This window comes from Tachypleus tridentatus, chromosome 11, assembly GCF_004210375.1.
Source record: "Tachypleus tridentatus isolate NWPU-2018 chromosome 11, ASM421037v1, whole genome shotgun sequence".
In the NCBI taxonomy this organism is placed as follows: Eukaryota; Metazoa; Arthropoda; class Merostomata; order Xiphosura; family Limulidae; genus Tachypleus; species Tachypleus tridentatus.
This window is the reverse complement of record NC_134835.1, coordinates 96,325,094-96,349,032: the sequence shown is the minus strand read 5'-3', so window position 1 is coordinate 96,349,032 and position 23,939 is coordinate 96,325,094. Positions and strand designations below refer to the sequence as shown.

Sequence of the window (23,939 nt, the reverse complement as noted above, 5' to 3'; positions counted from 1 at the left end):
CAGCCACACCTGTTTATGATGACTAAGATTTTGACAGTCTTTTTCCTCCCTCTGACTGTGCCACACATTCCCAAGCCTTTTCTGCAAAATCTACTAGACCTAACTCAGTCTTTTTAGACATTATTTCTCGGGTGTGTTTCACTTTATCTATTTCTCCAATATCTTATAATCCTGTTCTTTCCTTATTACATTATTCCCATTCATTGAAGTATTTTGTTTTCCCTCCTTCAACTGACATCAGGGTTCATGCTGAGCATTTTATTTCTCAATTGCTAGAGGGTGCTCGTATGCCTCACCATCATGAGCCTCAGATCAATTTGCCTTGGCTTATTAACCTTTTCTTGGTTCTCAGCAGTTAGAATTACTTTTGTCTGTATGAGGGCTGACCCTGGAATTCATATCCATTTATCCTATGCCTGTTTTTCCACCATAATCTAACTGTTATTACTCTCCTATGGCATTTGTCCACAATATACCTCCTTTTTGAGATACTTCACTGACCTTCTGAGGGATTTTTGAAGGGTACATTCATTACCTCCACATTGCCACAATTATCCTCTTCAGCTCTCTCTCTCCCTCGCATGTGGTTTCTTTACCGTTGGGATCTCCTATTATGTCTGAGGTTTGTTTATCATCCACTTGTTTTATGGACTTGTGGATGGCTCCTTTTCCCCATTTATCCACTTTGGGGATTTTCTTGATAATTTAAAGTTGTGTGGAATCTGAATTTTTGGATCTTTCCCATTTTGCCATGGAGTTTTTTCTTGCACTAAGGTGGGTTTTTCTCCAGAACTGTGGATGACCTAGGCTGGTGTCTCAAATGCTTATCTTTATATTCCTATTTTTCATCAGTCTAAATGCTATCTTCAGTTCTTCCATCAAGGGTTTCTGTATCAGTTTTATGCCTTTCCCTTCAGGTTTAATTTAGCTCTATATGCCCTTTGTTGAGCAGTCAAAGCATATACTCGACTTACACCACTATTTGGTAAACTGGTTTCAGTTAGCTCATTCTGAATTGAAGTCGTTCACAACACACTCATTTTCTTCTGACAGAAGTAGCTCAAGTAGGTTGAATTATCAAGTTGGAGAAGTTTTTTGTGTTACCTACCTAATATCTTATCTACTTAGGTGGTGGTGTTTTTTTCAACACTCATCTCAGGCAGACCCAACCTTTACCACTTTGACTTCATTCACTGGAGTTTTCAGCTCTCTAACCTCTTGCTGCTCCCTCTCTTACTGCATATATAATTCTATTGCAGTTATGGGGGTGTGGACTTCTATGGAAGCATTTATCTCCTTTGGTCAGGCACATATGCATTCTATTCAGTGGGATTTGCATGAACATTGGGATCTTGTAACATTCCTCTGTTTCTGACATTTCTCCTTTCACCCTTATCAGTTGGGTTCATCTTTTGATACAGTTGCAATATTCATTCATGTCTATTTCTTCCCTAACTCTGTTCCAGGTGTTGTTGCACCTTACCTTTATCTTAGCATGTACTTTTAAGAAGCTAGTAGTCAATATGTGCAATTTTTATTAGATTCTGTAGGTTGGAGGAAAAGCTGGATACAATAGATTAAGAAGAGCAGAGATGGTAGAAAATGGCAGGAGAACTTTAAAAGGATTTAAGAATTTAGATGCAAGAGATACATCTGCTAACGATGACATTTAGGAATTTAAAAAGAGTACTGTTAGAGTTAAAAAGTAGTGAATTTAGTTATAATGAGCCTATTCTGTTGAACAACAAATTTAAGCTTTTGGCTTCTGCAGATGAGGAGGGAAAAAAAACAAAAGGTTCAGAGAAGGATGTGAATTATAAGGAGGTTATAGTTATAGGTGATTCATTGACAAGGCATGTGGAGAGAATACACTATGTGGTAAATAGGGAGAAAATAATCAGATTATGCCACCCAGGGACAGAGGTTGAGGATATAACAGGCAGAGAAGAAGATAAAATAAAGGAAGATAGCAGAGATGCAGTTTTTGTGGTACTTGTAGGAGCTAATAATGTAATGAAAAGTAGATCATAAGAACTAATTAATGAGTACAAATGGTTGATAAAGATATTTAAGGAAAAGTGGTCATAACTTAATTTTATCAGGGATATTCCCCAGAATACTCAGGCTGAATTCTAGGTTTAAGTTAGTATGTAAGGATGAGCAGATAGGCTCATTGGACCTGTGAGATCAGTTCATTGGAAGAAAGGAGCTATTTAGAGTGGATAGTTTAAATGTAAGTAAGGTAGGGGTTGGCTTGTTTGCTAAGGCTATTAACTCAACCGTAAGGGGTTTTTAAACTAGGACTAAACAGTGGTGAGAGCCAGGGAAAACTAAATGCAAAAAATAATAATAATAAGAGGAAGAGAAATGTTTAGCATAGGAAATGAGTGTAGAAATTTGAGGATGGGATTAATTGTTACTATAGTAATGCTAGAAGTATAAGAAATAAAATAAATGACTTAAAAGCATCATTTGAAATGGAGGATTTTGATATAATGGGAATAACTGAAATGTGTATCAAACATACCTGATTTTGATGAGAGATGTTTCTTTGAAATACAGGGTTACAGACTATTTAATATGGATACAGTATTAAAGAGGAGGGAGGATTGGTTTAGTATGTAACATACAAGTTATATCCTGTTAAAGTTGAGAATATTAAAGACAATAGCAAGGAAATTTAATCCATTTAGGTTTCTGTTAGTGGTTATTAAGGAAAAAGGCTTTTAGTAGGAATTTATTACAGACCATCAAATGATGTTGATGAAATTAGTGAGAAATTACAATGAGATTGAAATTTCAGCTGTTAATGAAGCCATAATTATGGGTGATTTTAATTTTATGTTTGTTGATACAGAAATGCTAGAGTCAAATTATGAGGGTAAAATGTTTTTGAAAACTGTTCAGAATGGCTTTCTTCACCAATTTGTCAGGAAACCTACAAAAGACAACTGTGTTTTAGATTTATCATTAACTTCAAATATAGATATGGTCAAGAGAGTAGAAATTGGGGAACATCTGGGTGCAAGTGATTATTGCTCCATTAGGTTTAATGTTTTGCTGAATATGGAAATAAGGAGTAATGATATTTTGTTTACAAATTTCAGAGAAACAAATTTTGAAGGTATGAGACAAGAATTGTCTTTTGTACAGTTTGTGCAGTGGGCCCCAGAGGTTGATGTTGCACAAGGCATCTTTGAGGTTTTATCCAGAGAGTGAGGTTGCTTGTAATTTATGATTGGAGTCTGCATCTGTGCAGTGGGATCCATTTTATGTAGTCTTATCCAGATGATGAAGCTGCCTTGGAGTTGATCCATCACATTGCATTTCACCCCTTTGACTGGGATCCCTCATCCTACCATCACATGAATGTCAGGTTGAGGTGACTGGTTTTGGATTTGGAAGTCTTTATATGTGCATTGCTTGTATTTCCTTGTCCTCACTCAGTTTGCTTTGTGATCACCAACTCTTCACAGTGTGCCTTGGAGGATGATGTTGTGCCCAACTTCTGTGCATCCCAATCTGGAAGATATTGTTAAATGAAACAATGATTCTCTCTCTTGCTCTCCACTTCAAGGAGTTTCACAGCCTGAAGATGATGTTCCACAGTGGAACACCAGTCTGAGTTTCAATTTGAAGTGACCTGCTATGTGACCTACCATCATTTGAAGATAGGGTTCTTGTATGTTTAGTTAGTTGTGGATTTGCACACAGATGTTCATTTCATAGATCAGTATGCACAGTATATACTTTTGTTTTATTGAACTTGAGGTGAAGATGGTGGGGTCCTTCCTCCTACTGTTTTCAGTTCTTTTTCAACTAATAAATTTCTTTTCAAGATGGTACCTCACCTCCTCACACAGAACAGCTTTATCCTTTGTGCATAAGCATTATGAGATTTGCATGCCACTAGCCTTGAGCTAATTTCCATCTAAAAAGCACATGTTTAAGATGAACTACATTAGAGCATAATGATATCCTTCCACTTATAGCAAGGCAGTATAACTTCCAAGCACCATAGCTTCCCTTAAGCACTTACACTTGAAATATCTTTATTCTTTTTCTTGGCATCATCTAAAATAAACGTTTTTTTTTTCAAAATTGTTAATCAAATACTTAAGATTTACTATTTAGAATTTGCTATTTACATAATTAGCATTTTTATCTTTTTTTTTTATTTTAATAAGAAAAAGTATTTTGTTGTTTCCTTGCTATCATGAATTCTCAAGTGGCAGTAACTTCCGCATTGTCTCATGATATTAACAACACTTCTAACATATGACTTGTGGCTACTGGAGAGTTTCCTGTGGATGCCGTGACAGCCATTATTCAACATATTGTTGGTTGTTTCATGCACATTGGGTATTCTCCTCTTATACCTTTGGCTGACATCCTTTCTCCCTATTTTAACACAATCAGGTTGATATTGATCTGACCAGCTATTTCTCCACCAGTGTTTGCGCTAGACACAGCTTTACCTGTGGAAGAAAATCCTACATTTTTAATCTTTTCCTCAGAATGAATAATAGTGAATTTAGTTGTAATGAGCTTTTTCTGTTGAGCAACAAATTTCAGCACGTGGGTTCTGCAGATGATGAACTATTGGAATGTAGGAAAAACAAGAGTCAGAAAAGATTGTGAATAATAAGGAAGTTATAGGTGATTTGTTGACAAGGCACATGGACAGAAAGATATGTGTGGTAAATAGGGAGAAAATAAACAGATTATGCTGCCTAGGGACACAGGTGGAGGATATAACTGACAGAGAAGGAGATGTGATACAGAGGGCTAGTAAAGATGCAGTTTTTGTGGTACATGTAGGGAAAAGAAGGTCAGAAGAGCTAATTAATAAGTATAAAGAGTTGATAAAGTAATCTAAAGAAAAAGGCCATAACTTAATTTTGTCAGGGATACTGCTCAGAATTAATAGTAGGGATGAGGTTACAAGTAGGTCACTATGGCTAAATGCTAGGCTTAGGTTAGTATGTAAAGATGAGCAGATAAGCTGATTGGACTTGTAGGATTAGTTCAGAGGAAGAAAGGAACTATTCTTTGATAGATTGTTTATCCAAAGTATTCATGATGAAACTTTGTAGAATGTATGGCAACTGCCTGTTGTGGAGACACAAGTATAGAGGATGACATTTCGAAAGTCTTCCAACTTGAAGAAGAAAAGCGGAAGATTTTCGAAACTTTGTCCTCTACACTTGTGTATCCACAACAGGCAGTTGCCGTCCATTCTATGAAGTTTCATCAAGAAAGGAACTATTTGGAATAGATGGTTTACATTTAAATAGGGCAATGTCTGGCTTGTTTGTTAAGGCTATTAACTCAGCTGTAAGAAAAGTTTTGAACTAGAACTAGACAGTGGTGAGAACCAGTAAACACAAAAGAGAATAAGGCAGATGAAGATGATAAAAGGTTAAACCCATTATTCTACATTATAATTTACACTACTTACCAACTTCTAAGTTATCATTATGAGTAAACTTAAAAGTGGAAAAAATCAGCAACATCAGTCATAATGAGACACAACACAAAATGAGCCCCCAGATACTTGTCTAGTATCTAGTATCTAAGATATTTCATAAATTTGACTAACAAGGTTATGACAAATGACAGCAAAAGGAAACTATCATGTGAAAACACTGTTGCATGCACTATACCTTTATGGACAAACCTTTAACAACACATCTTTGTCAAATGATTAGAAGATTTGGTTTGGGTATCCACACCACCTGGTAAAGAATGGAAGGATATACTTATTCATTTAGCTTTTAATTAGAAAAATCCATGCAAACCCATAAAAGTACAATGTTAAGACCCATGGATTAGAGAAATTCTGCAATTTAAGAACACTGTACGTGAAATGACATGTATAAAGTGTGCAGCTAGATATATAGCCAAGTATATTCAATCAGAAAAAATATACCTGCCATTGCTATTCTTTATTACAAAGAAACCAACACTGAACATTACATCAATTCACATGGCATAATTGATGAGACACCATATCATATAAAACTTTTAGAGAACTGTGGTAACTTTGTTGACAGAAAATTTAAGGACTCTCTTCTGATTCAGTCTAAATGCCCTTTTATTAACAGATATTACACCTAGCTTATGTAAAACTATTTTAACTCTATGTAATGTTTATTTTCATTTAATTATTTACATTTATTTAGACACATGTTTGTGTTTTTAAATTTCATACAAAGTTACACGAGGGCTATCTGCACTTAGCTGTCCCTACTTTAGCAGTGTAAGACAAGAGGGAAGGCAACTAGTCATCACCACCCTCTGCCAAATTTTAGGCTACTTTTTTACCAATGAATAGTGGGATTGACTATCATGTTATAACACCTCCATGGCTGAAAGGATGAGCATGTTTGATGTGACAGGGATTTGAACCCACTACCCTCGAATTATGAGTTGAGCTGGCATTGCTGAACCTTTATTTATATAACCAGTGATTCTAATTTATTTAATAATAGTATGTTTAACAATTTACCTTGCACCATTCTTCTATTGTTTAAAATCAGTATTGTAACCTGTGATGTTCAAAGATCCTTGATAAAGGTACAAGTTAAAACATTAGGTAAAGTAAAAACAACAACAAAAGAACATTTACCTGGAGCAATTGTTTGTCATATTTATGGAGTATGCTTTCCATCTTTAGTCAGCTATGGAAATTTAAAGTTAATAAAAATGCATATTTGATAATTAACTGAAAAAGTTATATTTAGCTCTGTTATTTATTAGTATATTTGCATATTTCTGTTTTTTATATTTGTTTTAAGGAAAATACATGATAATGTGCTGTACCAATATAATTCAGTTTTGTGTCTCAATTTTTCCTCAGCTCTCGCCTAAATAGATCACACAACATTAAATAAGAAGGTTAAATCTCTATTTGATTTTCTTAAACCTCCGGAAAGTTATGGAGAGAAATAGAGAAAAATTAATCAAATCTAATTCTATAGACAATTTAATACTTTTCATTTGCTTTTTTTATAATTTTAGACAATTAGTTAAAATTAATTTTGTTATAGTTCTGCATTCGATCCAATACACATAAACTTACAGCAGAAGTATTTTACTTGACATGATGTGTTTAGTCAAAATTAAGGATTAATTCTTTATTGCATTCTGTGCACTTGCCTCAAACTAGACTGTCAGCTCTACACCACTTATTTTACATACACATAGATTATGCAACTGCAATGTGTACTGAAGGATTAAAATGTACTAAGTTTTATAATAGCTGTTATGATAAAATTTCCTAGAGGGCTGTCATTAGACACATCCTAAGGAGCTTTATGGACTCATCCTTTTCAAAATTCCTTGATCTGCTTCTAAAAGTTCTTTCGTCTTTATCTGTGTAAATTGGTAAAATATAAAATACACATAATACAAGCCAAGTATTTTCCAGTAGTAGCAAATGTAGTGTAATATTAATGCACAGTAAAAATAATAAACATGCAGCAACCATACCTCTAAATTTTGTCGTTTTTCTTTTACATAACAAGATTATTTCTTCATTCTAGTTATGGAAATATTGATGTATTTTGAAGTGATTTTTTATAGTTGCATCACTTTCACGACTTGTTAAGAACAGGTTATGTTTGACACAATTTTTTTTTGTTCAGGTATGATAGTCAGTATTTTTATACCTCACTTAAAAATCAGAGTTTCTAAATGTTTCCTTGTAGTGCCTGTTGCTATCTCTTTCAAAATTTGAACCTAATATTATTTTCTATTGCTATTGAAACAGTTTTTGTAAATCTAGTGTACAGTTTTGTTATTTCTAATTATTTAAAACTTTATGTGTAAAAAACACTAAATTATTCTTAGGGTTGCCATATTTCAAAAGTGAAAATCTGAGACATTTTTTTACCATTGGAATGACAATGTAACAGCTCTGAAACAGTTTAAATTATCAATAATACACTTTTTACCATTTACTGTATAATGTGACATTTATTGCATTCTATTTTAAAGCTGTAAACAAACAAAATTTTTTAAACTCATACCTAAATAAAAATAATAATGAATACAAAATGTGTTTACTATATCTTTAATCTACTCAAAAGAAACATTTTGCTTCTTTGTTTTCTTATTCATGGTTGAGCAGGTCCTAAAATCTCAGTTCTTGTGGCTGTCCAATGATAGGTTAGGTTAAGAATGTGTTACAGAGAGAAAAACAGAACACAGTACCATGTGATCCATTTTCATCAGATTAATCTCCAAGTAAAGTTTAAAGGAGAGATGTATAATAACAACAATCTATACATAATCTATTTTTAGCAGATTAATCTTCAAGTAAACTTTAAAGGAGATGTGTATAATAACAACCCATACATATCAAACTTGCGTTAAGATATATCAAAGCTGGGATGATTAATGCTTCTGTATTTTCTGATTTTCAAAAAAAAGTAAGAACTGGGACAATACCAATTTTTCTGGAAAGTTGGCTAACCCTAATCATACTAATAATATATTAATAAGATTATACAAAATGTAAACTTGATAAATTGATTTAGAACAGTATTTTTCAAAGGGTATGCTACAGCACACTTGTGCATCATACATGAAATGATAGTATGCTACAAAACATTTCATTTTCTCCAACCATTTAAAAAAAGCAGTTAGAGTAAAACATAAAGAACAATTTTTATAATAACACCAAATAATAATGCAACCATAAGCCTTTATATTTATTACTGTCTCCTTTTCAGGTAATTCTTTGATATGCCAATTTTTTTTCTTCCCAGGTGGCTCAAGGATAAAGTATTGGGTTTTGATACTGATGATAGGTAGAGCATAGATATTCCATTTTGTAGCTTTGTACTTAATAGCCAAACCAAAAACCACTTTTTTTCTTTTTTGTTGTTATTGTAGTATATCAAAATTGCCTTGGGAGAAAAAGTTTTGAAAACGTTGGTTTAGCAGTTTTGTAATTGTACTAAATATGTTCAAATCTCATGCGAAGAAATAAATATATTGTGCAAAAATAAATTACCATAATTTCATTAGCATATTTCAATTTAATGTGAATACTTATGTCAATTTTATTTTGTTTTTCTAACACTATTAAACACCTTACTGTTTTGTTTTTGTATGTTTTACAATTTCACCTATCAATATATACATATAATAATTTACTACCAGTATTGCCCTCCAGTGGCTCAGTCATAAATCTGAAGACTTCTAACACTAAAATCTGTCTTTCAGTATTTATGGTGAACACAGCACAGATCCAGTTATGTAGCTTTATGCTTAACAACTAACAAAATTACTATTGCCATAGCTATGCTTGTGTTTACCACATTGTAAAGGATCAGCATCCTTTCATACATCCACTTTTAATGAACAGTTTCAGATTTCATTTTTTCCTATAATACACAAGTTTTTTGGTCTTCAGTATCCACATGATGAACTGTGATCTGTAAAATTAGTAATATATTCATTTTTTTCCTTGAAAGTTTCTCACTTTTATTCTACCAGTATAAATTTTATTTTGTTCTTCCTAGGAGCCCAATCTATTAACTGATTCATGGGTAGCAGAAAATGCTCTTTAACTTTGAGATCTAGGGTCAGGAAAATTGATCACCAATATACATCACAGAAGTGACAATACTAAAGGAGAATATCTTTACTGTACTAATTTTTCTAAAAGATCTCGTTCTGTGGCAGAAGAAAGTGGTTCATGCATTGGACAAATTATTTCTCTGAAGAGCATAGAAGTAAGTGGCTGCTCCTTTAACATATCTCTGCTAGTAAAGTTGCTCAAAAACTAGTAGAATGAAAGTATGTGTATGTATTACTATTTTTAATCATTGTATCTTTGTTATTTTTATATATTCAAACTTTCTCCACATTTGTAGTTCTTTACCTCTAGCCTGTAGAAGTTTGCTAATTAAAGATCACAATTTCACATCAATCATCAAACATTTTTTTGTACTCTGTAAAAGCAATTGCTATTTATATTTATGTTTTTCAAAAGCTAGTTGCCTTTCAGTGGCACAACTGTATGTCTGCAGACTTACAATATTAGAAACCGGGTTTCAATACCCGTGATGAGCAGAGCACAGAGAGCCCATTGTGTAGCTTTGTGCTTAATTAACTACAAACAATAAAAACAACTTTCTAATTTTAATTCAAAAAGCGGTGATAAAACAAAACATAACAGTAAAATATTTAGAGCATTATTGCTATGTTATACCATGTTTACAATAATAATGTACAAAATACTTTCTGAGTTATGAGATATTCATATAGTGTTTCGTAAAGATACTTGCTTGTAAACAATATTATGAACACTACTCTTCGCAATCTACTTGTAAGTCACTAGATGGCAGCATTCTTAAACTCAATTTTTCTATGTAACTGTTAAAACGAATGTTTGGAAAAAATATGTTTAAGTTATTATCTAAAGTGTAAAATATATTTATGTATACTTCTGTATAGAAGAAACATTGTGCATAGGGCACAGTAGGCCCATTAATTGATGTAGTAGTTATAAATATTGAGGTAGTGTTCTTTGTTCACTTTCTGATAAGTAAATATTTTAATTCGTGATAACGAGAAACTCACTTGAAGTAAAAATGTATCTCAAGACGACTGGTATGGGTATTAAAACTTTTATTGACTTGGTTTATTTTGAATTTCACGCAAAGCTACTCAAGGGCTATCTGCGCTATCCGTCCCTAATTTTGCAGTGTGAGATTAGAGGGAAGGCAGCTAGTCATTACCACCCACTGACAACTCTTGGGCTACTCTTTTACCAACGAATAGTGGGATCGACCGTCACATTATAACACCTTCACAGCTGAAAGGGCGAGCATGTTTGGTGTGATGGGGTAAAACTTTTATTACAATAAAGCAGAGAATAACGTTTGTGATAAAAGTTTTAATATCCATGCTAGCCGTCTTGAGATACAAATATTTTTATTGTTTCATTTGTTCACTTAAGTGACTTGTTTTTGTCTAAATAAATAGAGCAGTAAAAATCTAGTTGCATATTTATTATTCTTAGTTTCTACAACAATTTAATAAAAATTTGTAGAATAGGACGAACTTAGATTTCTGTACACACATCTTTAGGTTCTAGGTGAAGTCAAACTCTAAGGTAATGCATGCTTCAGATGTGAAGAACAGAAGAATTATTATAGGAAGTATGAAATTACTCGCTTTACAGCACCTGCTTGAAGACTAACACACTTTCTCAATTTCATGTTTGTATGATGTTGCCACAGTCTCAATAAAATAAATTAAATATTTATTGTACGAGATGAATTTGATAGTAATAAAAATCACTTGCACGCAGTAGAAAGTTGAACAGTGAAGATATTTCAATAATTTGTAATCTGGTTTTCTTAAGCCTGAAGATTTTATTGTAAGTTGCACGATATAGTTTTCTCTCTACCAACGATCTGACAATATATATTTCAATAATTTAACAATAATTAATAAACCCGCATAAAAGATTCGTCGATTTCTCTTATTTTTGTTTTTAATCTACCCTCTTGTGTTGCTAAACTTCTTAAAGGGAATTGTGCATTATTAATTTTCTTATATCAAGGAAATTACCTGGCGACAATCACAGTTAGAATACAGATCTTATGTTATACAGTTTAATGCTCTTCATTGCTATTTATTATATGAAGTTTTATTCTATCACTTGAGAAACTAGCGCATTAAGACGACTCTTTGATAAAGCACAGAACAGATGAATTAGATAAGTGTTTCCAGGTGACGTGGCCCGGCATGGCCTAGCGCGTAAGGCGTGCGACTCGTAATCCGAGGGTCGCGGGTTCGCGCCCGCGTCGCGCTAAACATGCTCGCCCTCCCAGCCGTGGGGGTGTATAATGTGACGGTCAATCCCACTATTCGTTGGTAAAGAGTAGCCCAAGAGTTGGCGGTTGGTGGTGATGACTAGCTGCCTTCCCTCTAGTCTTACACTGCTAAATTAGGGACGGCTAACACAGATAGCCCTCGAGTATCTTTGTGCGAAATTTCCAAACAAACAAACCAGGTGACGTGGATAATGTTTTAATTCAGGAACTGTACGTCCGTCATCTGTTTGCTAAAGGCCCGGTATGGTCAGGTGGTCAAGGTGCTTGACTCGTAATCCGAGGGCTGCGGGTTCGCATCCCTGTCACACCAAACATGCTCGCCCTTTCAGCCGTGAGGGCGTTCTAATTTGACGGTCAATCCCACTATTCGCTGGTAAAAGTAGCCCAAGAGTTGGCGGTGAGTGGTAATGACTACATTTCCGGTAGAGTGTTTTGAGTTGTTAAGTGCTTCGGTCCTGAGGAAACTGCTGCAAAAATTTAATCACTTTTTAACCGACATCACTAGTTTAGTTATACGTAACGCCAGGTTACATAAAATGATGTTTTGGCTTTTTTAATAGGCATGCATAAACATCTGTTTAGTAAGTCCTAAGTTATTACCTTTACTTTGCATTATGGAATTTTAATGAAACATTAAGAAATTAGCACTATAATTTTAATAACCTTCTGATAAACATTAGTTATTATAGTTATCGAGAGCTTCGTTGTGGTATTCTTATGAAATAACTTTAATTGATTCAGTAGCAGATGAGGTTGTATTAAGAAATTTTCATATATATGAGTATATTTTTGTAGGATTCATCTGCATATTTTGTTGGATCATTAAGTATGATGATATCATGTACATTATTCAAGTGAAATCTTCTCACATCAATATGATAAGGACGTCAGTACATCGTATGTATCTGATCATTATATCACGACTACTAAATGAAGTTTGAATTTAAAGTTTAATAAAGCAGTTTTTGAAAACTTTCTAAAATATGTTAATCGTGAATGATGAGCACTCTTTCTTTTCACTTTTGATTGGTGATATACTGTTTGTGTATAATGTAGACGTGGTGTGTCAGTCTGAACGTTACGACAACCATTGTGGCATACTTTCATACCCTTACTTTCTATTGATCGGAGATTGTTCTAGAAGCTAGAAACAGACTTACGACATATGGCTTATGTTTTGTGAGTTAAAGAAATAAGATACAAGTGTTTTATTACTGTTTATGTTCGTTCTCACCATTCTGTTGTTCTCGACCACTCACAAAGTCATATCGTTAACGACAAATGAAATATTTTAAAGCAAATTATTTAACAGTATATTTAGTAATGTTATTTTTGTAACAGAATTGCACAGTCCTGTCGCAGTTTCACTTTTATCTATGTCGTAAAGAAAGACACTCATCCTCAAATATTTGTATTGTTGTTAAAACCATTTTGATACAGTTTTTGTAAACATGAAAAATTAAAATGTACGATTATATGTGTGTATTACTCCTACATAAACGATATTCCGTTCAGGATTTTTACTCAACATAGAGATCACTACCTTAGTGCTTAAAAATACTGAATTGAATGTCGTTTATGTAGGAGTAATATATGTGAACTCAATCTTTAGCAAATAGTAAAAATATAAACGTTATAGTAATCAACGTGGTACGGAATGTTTAATATAAATATCAAAATCCCCGTAGCACCAAACATGATCACCCTTTCTGCCTTGGGGGCATTATAATGTGACGGTCAATCTTACTATTCGTTGGTAAAAGAGAAGCCCAAGAGTTGGCGGTGGGTGGTGATGACTAGCTGCCTCCCATCTAGTCTTACACTGCTAAATTAGAGACGGCTAACGCAAACAGCCGTCGTGTAGCTTTGCGCGAAATTCAAAAAACAAACAAAAAAAATATCAAATTAAGTGATGTGGTAGTGTTTGTATATAAAGCGTGTATATATATATATCATTATTACCAGCGATTTGTCTTCTGTGTTAGCGAATGTCGTATAATTACAACTATATGTCGAAATTCATGTCAGGTACTACAATTCAACTACTTTGAACTATTTTTATACTCTAAATGTAACTAACACGTGTTGTACGCTCACATCGAATGTTTTACAAAATAGCTGTTAACATGTAAATACACACAAACGTCAGTGTGACAGAAACAGCAATCTCTTCCTGAAAAAGAAGTACTTCAAGCAATATTTTTGGGTCAACACAATCAATAATCACACCATTGAGGTGTTTATCGAAAGTTGAGATAGGTTTTAAAGGAGCAACAGTAATTTTCTGGTAAGGTTTTCCAACCAATTGAAAAGTATTACAAGTTTTACAAAATTGAGAAACATCTTGCCTAATTTATGGCCAAAAGAAACATCTCATAATTTTGTAACGTTATGTTGGCACCTTAAATTACCTCCCATGGGAAGTTCATGGGCAACTTTCAATATTTTAGAATGATATGCTTTTAGAACAACGATTTGATAAACTACAGTCTAGTTCTTTTAAACTGGCACATTTGGTGGTCTCCATTTTCTCATGAGCACATTATTTTTGAAAAAGTAACCTGTGGAACTTTCTCCAGTTCATTTTCTTAGCGTACATATTTAAATAGTGAAGAGATCTGTGAATCCTTTTCTTACTCGGCTATCAGTCTGCTTGTAGCAGACAGAACTTCCCCGTCTTAATCAAGTACATCAGTCACTCACCAATAAATTGTCTGAAACAAATGTATAATATTATCCTCTGAATACATGTCTATCATTTCTTTTTTGGTTTAGATTCTTAGCCTGAGTAGGAGTCACAGCACACGAGGGAAATACGCTTGGATTCTTCATCCTTAGGTGAAACAGTGATCTACTCACTAACCATTTTGGGTTTGACAACAACTTTTCCCGCAGGCAAGTCATTTCCAAGCAATAATGACACACCCTGAATTGGCAGAGTAGGTCTTACACCATATTCCTCTTCATATCATTTATAAAAATCACCAATAAATCCTCTGAGTAATAACAGACTCACCAGTGGCAGAATTCGAATCTGAATCTGAAGGCAGTATACCTTCTAACAACAATGATTGAGTCACCCCAGTATCACGTAGAATACGTATGGGTACGGAATTATTAGTGTCACTTGTCAAAGACACAGAACCAATAGACACAAGAAGTCTAAATTCCTCCCTGACTGCACCAGTCTTGATATCAGTGGCCAAATCAACAATATCAGATGGTATGGTGAAACTACGTCCATATGTGGACACTAACGCTGTGCGTATTGTTTCCAGATAGTTAGGGCGCTTGACTCGCAATCTGAGGATCTGTGGATTCGAATCCCCGTCACACCAAACATGTTTGTCTTTTCAGCCGTGGGGGTTTGACGGTCAATCCTACCATTCGTTAGTAAAGGAGTAGTCCAAGAGTTGGCGGTGGGTGGTGATGATTAGCTGCTTTCCCTCTAGTCTTACACTACTAAATTAGGTACGACTAGTATAGATAGCCCTCGTATAGCTTTGAGCGAAATTCAAAAGAAAAACAACAACAGTTCTCTTCTTTCTTTTTCAAACCTCAACAATCGGACATAACATGACCAAGGTTTTTGCAACAATTTCGCGCAAAGCTACACGAGGACTATTTGCGGTAGCCGTCCTTAATTTAGCAGTGTAAGACTAGAGGGAAGATAGCTAGTCATCACCACTACCGCCAACTCTTGGGCTACTCTTTTACTAACGAATAGTGAGATTGACCGCCACTTTATAACGCCTCTACGGCTAAAAGGGCGAGGATGTTTGGTATAGCATGGATTCGAACTCGCGACTCTGAGATTATGAGTCGAGCGCCCTAAGCGCCTGGCCATGCCAGGCCTTTCGATAGAGAGATGACATTGCTCGCTAATTACTTTATTTACTACTTAAAGACTGAAAATAGAGGTTTAACTTCTAAGGTTCTAATGATCGTAAGCACTGCCAAATGTTTTAATAGTTTTCCACTTGCTTTTATTGTTTTCTTATTTCTGTGCGATTTTTCCGTACCTCTAAGCCAAAACTAAGTTTCAAAGATACAAAACGCAATGACAGTAAAGATAAAACTTGCTTTGTTATCTGTAAGACCTTTATATCTCTCTAACCTCTCAGTAGCACAGCGGTATGTATATGGACTAACAACGCTACATAATGGGTTTTGATGCCCCTGATGGGCAGAGCACAGATAGCCCTTTGTGTTGCTGTGTACTTAACTTCAAACAAACAAGCGAACATAAATAAACTTTCGTGAAAATATACTTCGAAATATTAAGAATATAGTTAGTATTGTTAAGGGAAAATTAAATCACTTGTAAACACTATGTTTTATAATAATGTTATTATAAATACAGAAACTAGTAACATCTTTTACAAAGTTAGTATAAAAAAGTTTTAAAATTAAGTAATGCACTTACCACCATTAATCCGTATAACTACAAAACGTACAAACCACAAGCATACAACCACTACGTATTAAAAAACAAGAAGCTTCCTTTGCACATTTGTAAATGCAATTCAGGTTCTGTATATTATTAAATAAGTTCAAGCATTGTTACTATTTATTTAGATTTTAAATCTTGCTTTCTAAGCATTTATTATGCTATTCATTCAGATTTTGGAATGCTAACTTCAGAAACAAGTTTGTCACAGCAAACACTGCAAAGTTGTGTTTTAAAAAATCCATTTCATATTGCGTTATGGTTTTCTCCCTGTTCTCTTCCAAGTAACTACATTACCACAATTAAGTACGTTCCGCACTTTGAGACTGTTGGTGTGGTCCCGGCATGGTCAGGTGGTTAAGGCACTCGACTTGTAATCTGAGGGACGCGGGCTCGAATTCCCGTCACACCAAACATACTCGCCCTTTCAGCCATAAGGGCGCTATAATGTTACGGTCAATCCCACTATTCGTTGTTAAAAAAGTAGCCCAAGAGTGGGCGGTGGGTGGTGATGATTAGCTGCCTTCCCTCTAGTCTTACACTGCTAAATTAGGGATGGCTAGTGCAGATAGGCCTCGTCTAGTTTTGCGCGAAATTTAAAAAAAAAACTGTAATCTTAGGAGAGAACGAGGGCAGTGAGTTTCCATGCAGAGGCACCAAAGCAAGATATCATGAAAGTCTCTAAGTTTCATAGTTATTGTCATAAGACGGTCTTTGTTCCCAAGTATTAGTAGATGTGACTATAATGTTGTCTGAGAGTATGTCAATGCCACACCAACAGATATCTTTACGCAGCCCTCCACTGACTCAGCGATATGTCTGAAGATTTATTACGCAAAACTTAGTTTCGTTACCAGGGCATGGCACAGCCTATACAACAACATTGTATAGCTTTGTTATAATTAACAAACAAACCTTTTTACTGTAAATTTTCTAGTTGTAATATTTAAGCATAGCGTTTTTCAAAAATATTATTTACATTTTATAAACTGTTACTCGAATTCTAAAATAATAGTATTAAAGATATTCTTGCATACAGTTGTTCAGTATTGATACAGTAACAATATATATATTTTTAATATAGGTTGATCCAATTACACAGAATTCTAACTAGCACCTGCATGTTAGGTAAAATACGTGGGTATTTTATTATTTTTAATCGGTTATGTCATCAAAGGTGAGACTGTTCGGTGACAGTATTCTAACTCTCGACACGCAAAGTAAGAGTTAATCACTTTTAACTACCGAGCTACGCCAGACCACGTGATACGAATAAAATACTTTTCTGCTCTATTCTTAATGTACTATACCGAGGTTAGCTACGAGAGTTTTAGTCAGTAATTAATAAGTTTTTGTCTCCGGGATCATAATAATGGTTATAAAAACTATTTTGATTGTGGAAAAGTAAACAATTTATGTCATTTTACCAGTAATCATTTGTGTTTGAGAATAAAGATTGAAACATTATGTTCTTTATATCAAATTAAAACCAGTTCACGAATACCATATGGAAAATACTTGTTTCATTTGCAAGCAACAGTGTAATACAAATCATTCATATTTTAGATTTCCAAACAGAAAATTCTGATATTTCTACAGCAAACCTGAAAAAATTTAAAAGGCACTCTTTAATTTCCCGGGAAACAATTTCAAAAACAAAAAAGCGTTGCATATAAAAGACATACCAATAAAACTTGGGCACAAACTACGACGCTGGAAGAGTTAATGGACGCAATTGGTCACAAATTGTCCACCTGTAAAAAATATTTGTGCAGTTGAAAATTCATCTATATAAGTAAGTTTAAAGAGGATAAAAATCGAATAAACATATTTAAAATTATGGCATTCCCTTCCAGAGTTGATAAATAAATGTGTTTACTAGAATGTTCCTAATCTTTTATTCATTAGTTACTAGGCCTGAATATATGAGGAAAATAAAAGGTCATGTGTTAAAAATTATGAAGTTAAAAATATCATCATGCAGTCACAAAATAAAAAAAAATCCTTAGGGAAAGCTCTGGACTGAAAAACAAAACATATTGGTATAATCTCGTACGTTCGAGATACTATCACTCATCCCTTTGAACTCTTTCCCCCCATAACAGAACTATTTTGAAATGCTTCACTGACATGTGAAGCTTTTAGGCGAGTACTAATCTAAATTATAATTGATTTTAGTTATGAAAAGGCATAAAAAGACTGTAAGTTATTTATTCCAATATTTATTGACATAGCAATACAACTTAATGCGTACAAGACAATCCCATTTTTGTCTTCCATACAAAACTTCTGGTTTAATTTGTTTTGAATTTTGCGCAAAGCTACGTTCCTAATTTAGCAGTTGAATACTGGAGGGAAGGTAGATAGTCATCACCACCGTCTGCCAAATCTTGGGCAATTCTTTTATCAACGAATAGTGGGATTGACCGTACATAATAATGAACTTACGGCTGAAATGGCGAGCATGTTTGGTTGGATGGGGAGTTGAACCCACGACCCTCACGTTGCAAATCAAATGCCCTAACCATCCGATCATGCTTGGGTCTGCTTTAATTTACCTTACAAAGAAAAACAGAAAAACAATGAGCTTATGATTTAATTACCTGAACGTTTGATCCACAAGAAATATTCATGTCTATGAAATACACCCCATTCAAACCTCAAATAGTCTTTAAATCTTTTATTATTATACTTTAAAAATATTTTTGCTCTATTTAAAACATGTTGGTATGTATGATAAATTATAAAGGCAATTTTTGTAACCAATAATCATAAAATTGTATTCACCAAACATCATTCATTTTGAGAATAATGTACGTTGAAAAATTACAGGGAAGGCAGCTATAGTGGTTCTGCTTTTTCTTTAGCTGTTATACTTTTTTAGGCTGTAGACTGCTGTAGTTTTAGCACATCTTATATGTGGAGCCATGGCTTGTGGTAATTATAGTGTATTAAAAATTGTTAATTAGATACCCTTTGTTAATGATACTTTTTACTATAATCTTCTTAACATTTCCAATAATGGAGTCAACTTAAGATACTGAGGTTAGTCCAAAATCCTATTAAAACCAATAATTCACACCGTTATTATGTTCAACAATTATTCAAAATATCATAATCAGTAATATTTATTGAAGCTAATTTTAAAAGAAAACGTAATAGGCTGCCACTTAGAAAACACCAATTGTTTGTGTGTTAAGATTAAGCTTTTCTTACCATTTGTTTTAAGCGAAGTTAACAAATTTGTTGCAAGTCATATGTTTCATATTAAAAACACTTATGAAATTAGTATGTTATAGAAGGATCAGTAAAAGAAAAAAAAAAGTAAAAAGTAACTATAGGAGAAACACGGAACAAATGTGTGTGTGTTTTCTTATAGCAAAGCCACATCGGGCTATCTGCTGAATCCACCGAGGGGAATCGAATCCCTGATTTTAGCGTTTTGCGTCAGTAGACTTACCGCTGTACCCGAGAGGGGGAGGACAAATATGCAACGTGTTTGTAAAACGTTGCCGTTAATTCGGAGGTTACAATTATTTGAGTTGTTTCAACTGATTTTATTCTTTATAGCTTAAGAAATACGGTAATATATATCTTTCTAAAAGTATTGGACATGAACGCTTTAATAATAATTTTTAAATAAGACTATTATTTTTTATGCTTTAGGTTGGCAAAAATACATCACATTTATTCTACATTACAGTAAGAATCCTTGCTACAAGTTATCTTCAGCTGTTTTTAGCCTGTATATTTTTTCGATAAAAAAGGCAACACACCAATTTGTTTTTAAAAGTTATTTCGAGCGAAATACGTCGCGGTTGGGAAGAGTTACGCTGACAATCGAACATTCTGGTCAGCTAACGCATGCCTGCTGCGTGGTGATGAGGCACGTGGTATGTGGGTAGAATATTGAACAACATAAACCTTCACGTGACACTAAATATGAAATTATCCATTTAAGTCACTTTGGAAAATCATTGTGAAATCGATATACTTGTTCAACTTATAAACCAGTTTTCTCATAATTCCCACTAAAGAAAAATGTGACACGAAGAGTTTATTTTAGTTGCGGAATAGAAGAAAGTAGAAGCAAGCAGTACAACTTTCTTACAGGTAAAATGAATGGTTTCGCGTATGGATACACAAGTGATAAGGCTGAAATGTAATTTAATCATCTACGAAGTTATGTTGCAGTAGAAACGTAATCTACTAGCTTGTGGGAATATGATATTCAATGTGTTTTTGTTTGTTTTTTTCTTTAATTTTCTATGTTTCATTTCTTGTTAAATAACGAATCCTTCTCGCATAAAACTTTCATAATCTGTCAGAAATAGGCGGTCTGTAACAGGTGAGTTGAAACACTAATGTTTATTTTAATTAATTGTGAAAATGTTAAACACCTTCGTAAAAAGCCTGTTGAAGCTGAAGAGAATCTACTACGTGTTAAAGTCCATATGGAACATAGTTAATTTCCCTCTATTATGGTACATTAAGTTGCTTTTATTTAAAATGTTTTGTTTTTGTAAAATTTGTTATATCTTTGTGTACTTTAAATTTTTCAATCAAATTTAAGTGAAGAAACCCAACATGTTTGGTATACGCTAATTTAATTTGTAGTGTTGTTTTTCATTGCTGTCAGATGAATATATCGATAATCGTACTTCCTACATATCTAAACTATTTCTGAATACGAATGAATATATAATTGAATAAAGCAGTAAGTATTAAACGAGAAAGACATCATTGTTGAAATACTTTAGTTTAAAATATACAAGAAGTTTTTGTCAAAATCCTATTATTATAGAAAATTACTTTTAGTACTTCGATTACGTAGGTAAATTAGTTTTAGTGAGATAATGAAAGATGTTAATGAGAAATGTTTCCATCAAGATATTTCATGTACCATTATTTCTGGTTTTATCATATCCCATAGATATGTTCATATAAAATACTTTAAAGATAAAGACTGAAAAATATTTCATGTTAATGCTACTAAGCACACTAATACATGACACATTTAAGTATGGTACAATGAAAGATCACCCCATAGTAATACTATATTTTTATAATGCAGCTAGAACACAACTCTTAGTGGTTTATAAAACTGTTGTAATAAACTCTGTAGTACTTCTAAAGAGGATATTAAAATACCTTAAGATTTGAGCGTACAATTACATTTCATTTAATCGCCTTTGGTAGCATTCGCGTTTATCATTTTTATGGTACGTTTGCGTGCTCAGATACAACAACAATTAGTAACGTTTTATAGCATTTTAAACGTTTATGAAATGACTTAAATATCGTGTTCTGACGTGAAGATAGAAAACCACCACGTGCCAGAAGAATAAAAACATCAAAAAATTGTTATCGGGCAAGTAGGATTAAGTACAAATCAAAATTCACTTTATGTAGTTGGATTCTCTTAAGTACTAACGTTTCTGAAGTCTGAGTCCTAAGCTATTCAGTTTATTTTTCAAAATTCAAGGTGTAGTATTTACATGGGTTTCTGTTTAAACACTTTCGTTCTGTCCAACGTGCTTACGCTTAGTTACGTTAATAAAACCTTTACTTTTTGTCCAGCTCTAAATATGGAAATTATCTATGATACATAAAAGGGTGATGTATGTAAAAGAACGTTCATAATAATAGTTGTCCTAGGAATTTATCTAAGGTGTATGGATATGCTAAAGTGTAATGTTAATATAGGAGTGAAATAACCGGGTTGAGAAACAAATACTGTAGATGTGTGCACAGCCGGTTGATGACGTAAGAGAAATGTAAGTTTATTACCTCAACGGTATCATTGCACGTTATGTAGCTGAATGTGAACTAATGGTCAATGCTTGTTTGTTACGTGTTTTTTTGTTCTTTACAACAGTTAATTTGTCTGTTTCATGGATCAGTAGGAAAGTCCCTATTGTTTTTTATTTTTATAATTTATCCAGTTAGATACACACATTAAGACTCGTGTAGTGAACGTTTACGAAATGTCTACAGGTATCGGCTTCCTAACCTGGAAAGAAAAGGTGTAGATTGCTTTAAGAAACTTTAATACGAGTGTAGAAGTTTTAAGTTAATTTTGTTACAAAGGTTATGTCTGGTTTTGTGCACAAGTCGTTCAGTTTTACTTACTCCACTACTTGAGTACTGTGTACATGTGCATAGTTTAAAAATAGCTGTGAATTTTCTCACAGCGATAAAGGAACACTGAATTGATAGATTCACTTGCATCTCAACATCAATTATCGGAGAACGGAATACTTGAACTATTTGTTCCCCTTCTAAGTCGCTAAGCAACATTATATGAACACTACGAAAATAGTCATTGTTGCTTCGGTACTGTTTGTGAACTGCAATATTTCCTGTTTATCTACGGTTCCAGGTGATTTGCCTACATTGGCACAGTTCATAGGCATGTCAGTGTTTGGTTTTTGGTGTTCAGCCACAAAGCAGCGAAATAACATGAAAGGCACTATCATTGTGGTCTCTGTGTTTAATATAACAGACAAATGTATCTAACAAAATTATGAAAGATATAATAAGTACAGGAAAAACTGTAAACGTATGTACGTCAAAGATAAATGCTGTGAAAACAACACCCAAAAGAAAGGGGACGTTGAGAATGCAGACATGGATGAATAGAAATCGTGGGTATGTATATGTATAGAGGTCGCAAAAGGAGTGTGCGTTAAGAGTTTTATGAATAAAACTTGTGACACTGGGTGTATTTGTGTGTATCTGGCAAAAAATTCTCCCTTGCTTCAAATAGTTTTTAAGATGTAATAATTTTAAATATGGGAGTTTATTTATAATCTTTATAACAAACATATATCTCTTATTTTGTCTGTTTTTTAAGGCCACTTAATGTTTACAATAGATAATTTTGAGTACCTTATGCTTATTCATGAAGTTGTACAATAAACGAGTTTATTCCGTCAGATTTGTTTTGTCTTGATTATATTATTATAAACATTGTTTTTAGTTCAGATGTTTGTATTGTTTGGCCAGAGGGGGGCCGAGTGTGTGTTTTAACGTTTGGATTTTTTTTCAAAGCGTTAGAACAACTTGAGCCAGTTATAGTGACCGAGGAGTTAGGCTAGAATTGGTGAATGAGTGTCAGCCAGTTAACAAATTAATTAGTACATTAATTAACCAGTTTATCAGTTGCTGTTATCAGACAATTAATTCGCTGTTTATTTCAGATTTGTATTTGCGATAAAGTATAAGATATATTAAGCTTAAGTGGAATTTCAGTTTATACAATATTTATGAAGTTATGGCTGTCATTAGTTATATGAAACAGTTAAACTTGTACCAGTTGTATAAATTGTAGCCGAAATAAAACGTTTTCGTTATCATCATGTATACTGGAATTTGCATTTTTTTGAACCGTGTTATCCGAAAGTATTCACCCAAACATATAAACCATTTCAACAATATAATACAGCAAATTACAAATTAACAGTGGGTCTTATTCCTTCAATAAATATTCAGTAACAACCTGTTAAATTCACAATTTAAGTAAGATAACTAAATTTCCCAAGGCATAATATTCAAACTTCTATCAAAGTGTAGTTTGGAAAGAGATTTTAATACGTTTGTCATGTTGCATGGTTTATGGACTTTATCGT

At 33.6% G+C, this 23,939-nt stretch overlaps 1 protein-coding gene across 5 annotated transcripts in view; it reads left to right on the top strand.

Annotated features, from left to right (window-relative positions):
- The window catches only part of LOC143232847 (protein Tob1-like), a 42,953-nt gene that overhangs the window by 4,979 nt on the left and 14,035 nt on the right, over positions 1 to 23,939 (top strand). The window contains exons 1-2 of one of the 5 annotated variants that reach the window (XM_076468800.1): positions 20,094 to 20,421; positions 22,254 to 22,959. The gene's annotated coding sequence lies outside the window, so the exon portion shown is untranslated. Of the gene's footprint in view, positions 1 to 9,533; positions 9,747 to 20,093; positions 20,422 to 20,445; positions 20,657 to 21,123; positions 22,960 to 23,939 lie in introns of those variants that run through there. The other 4 variants (XM_076468801.1, XM_076468799.1, XM_076468797.1 and 1 more) reach the window with 4 other exon arrangements.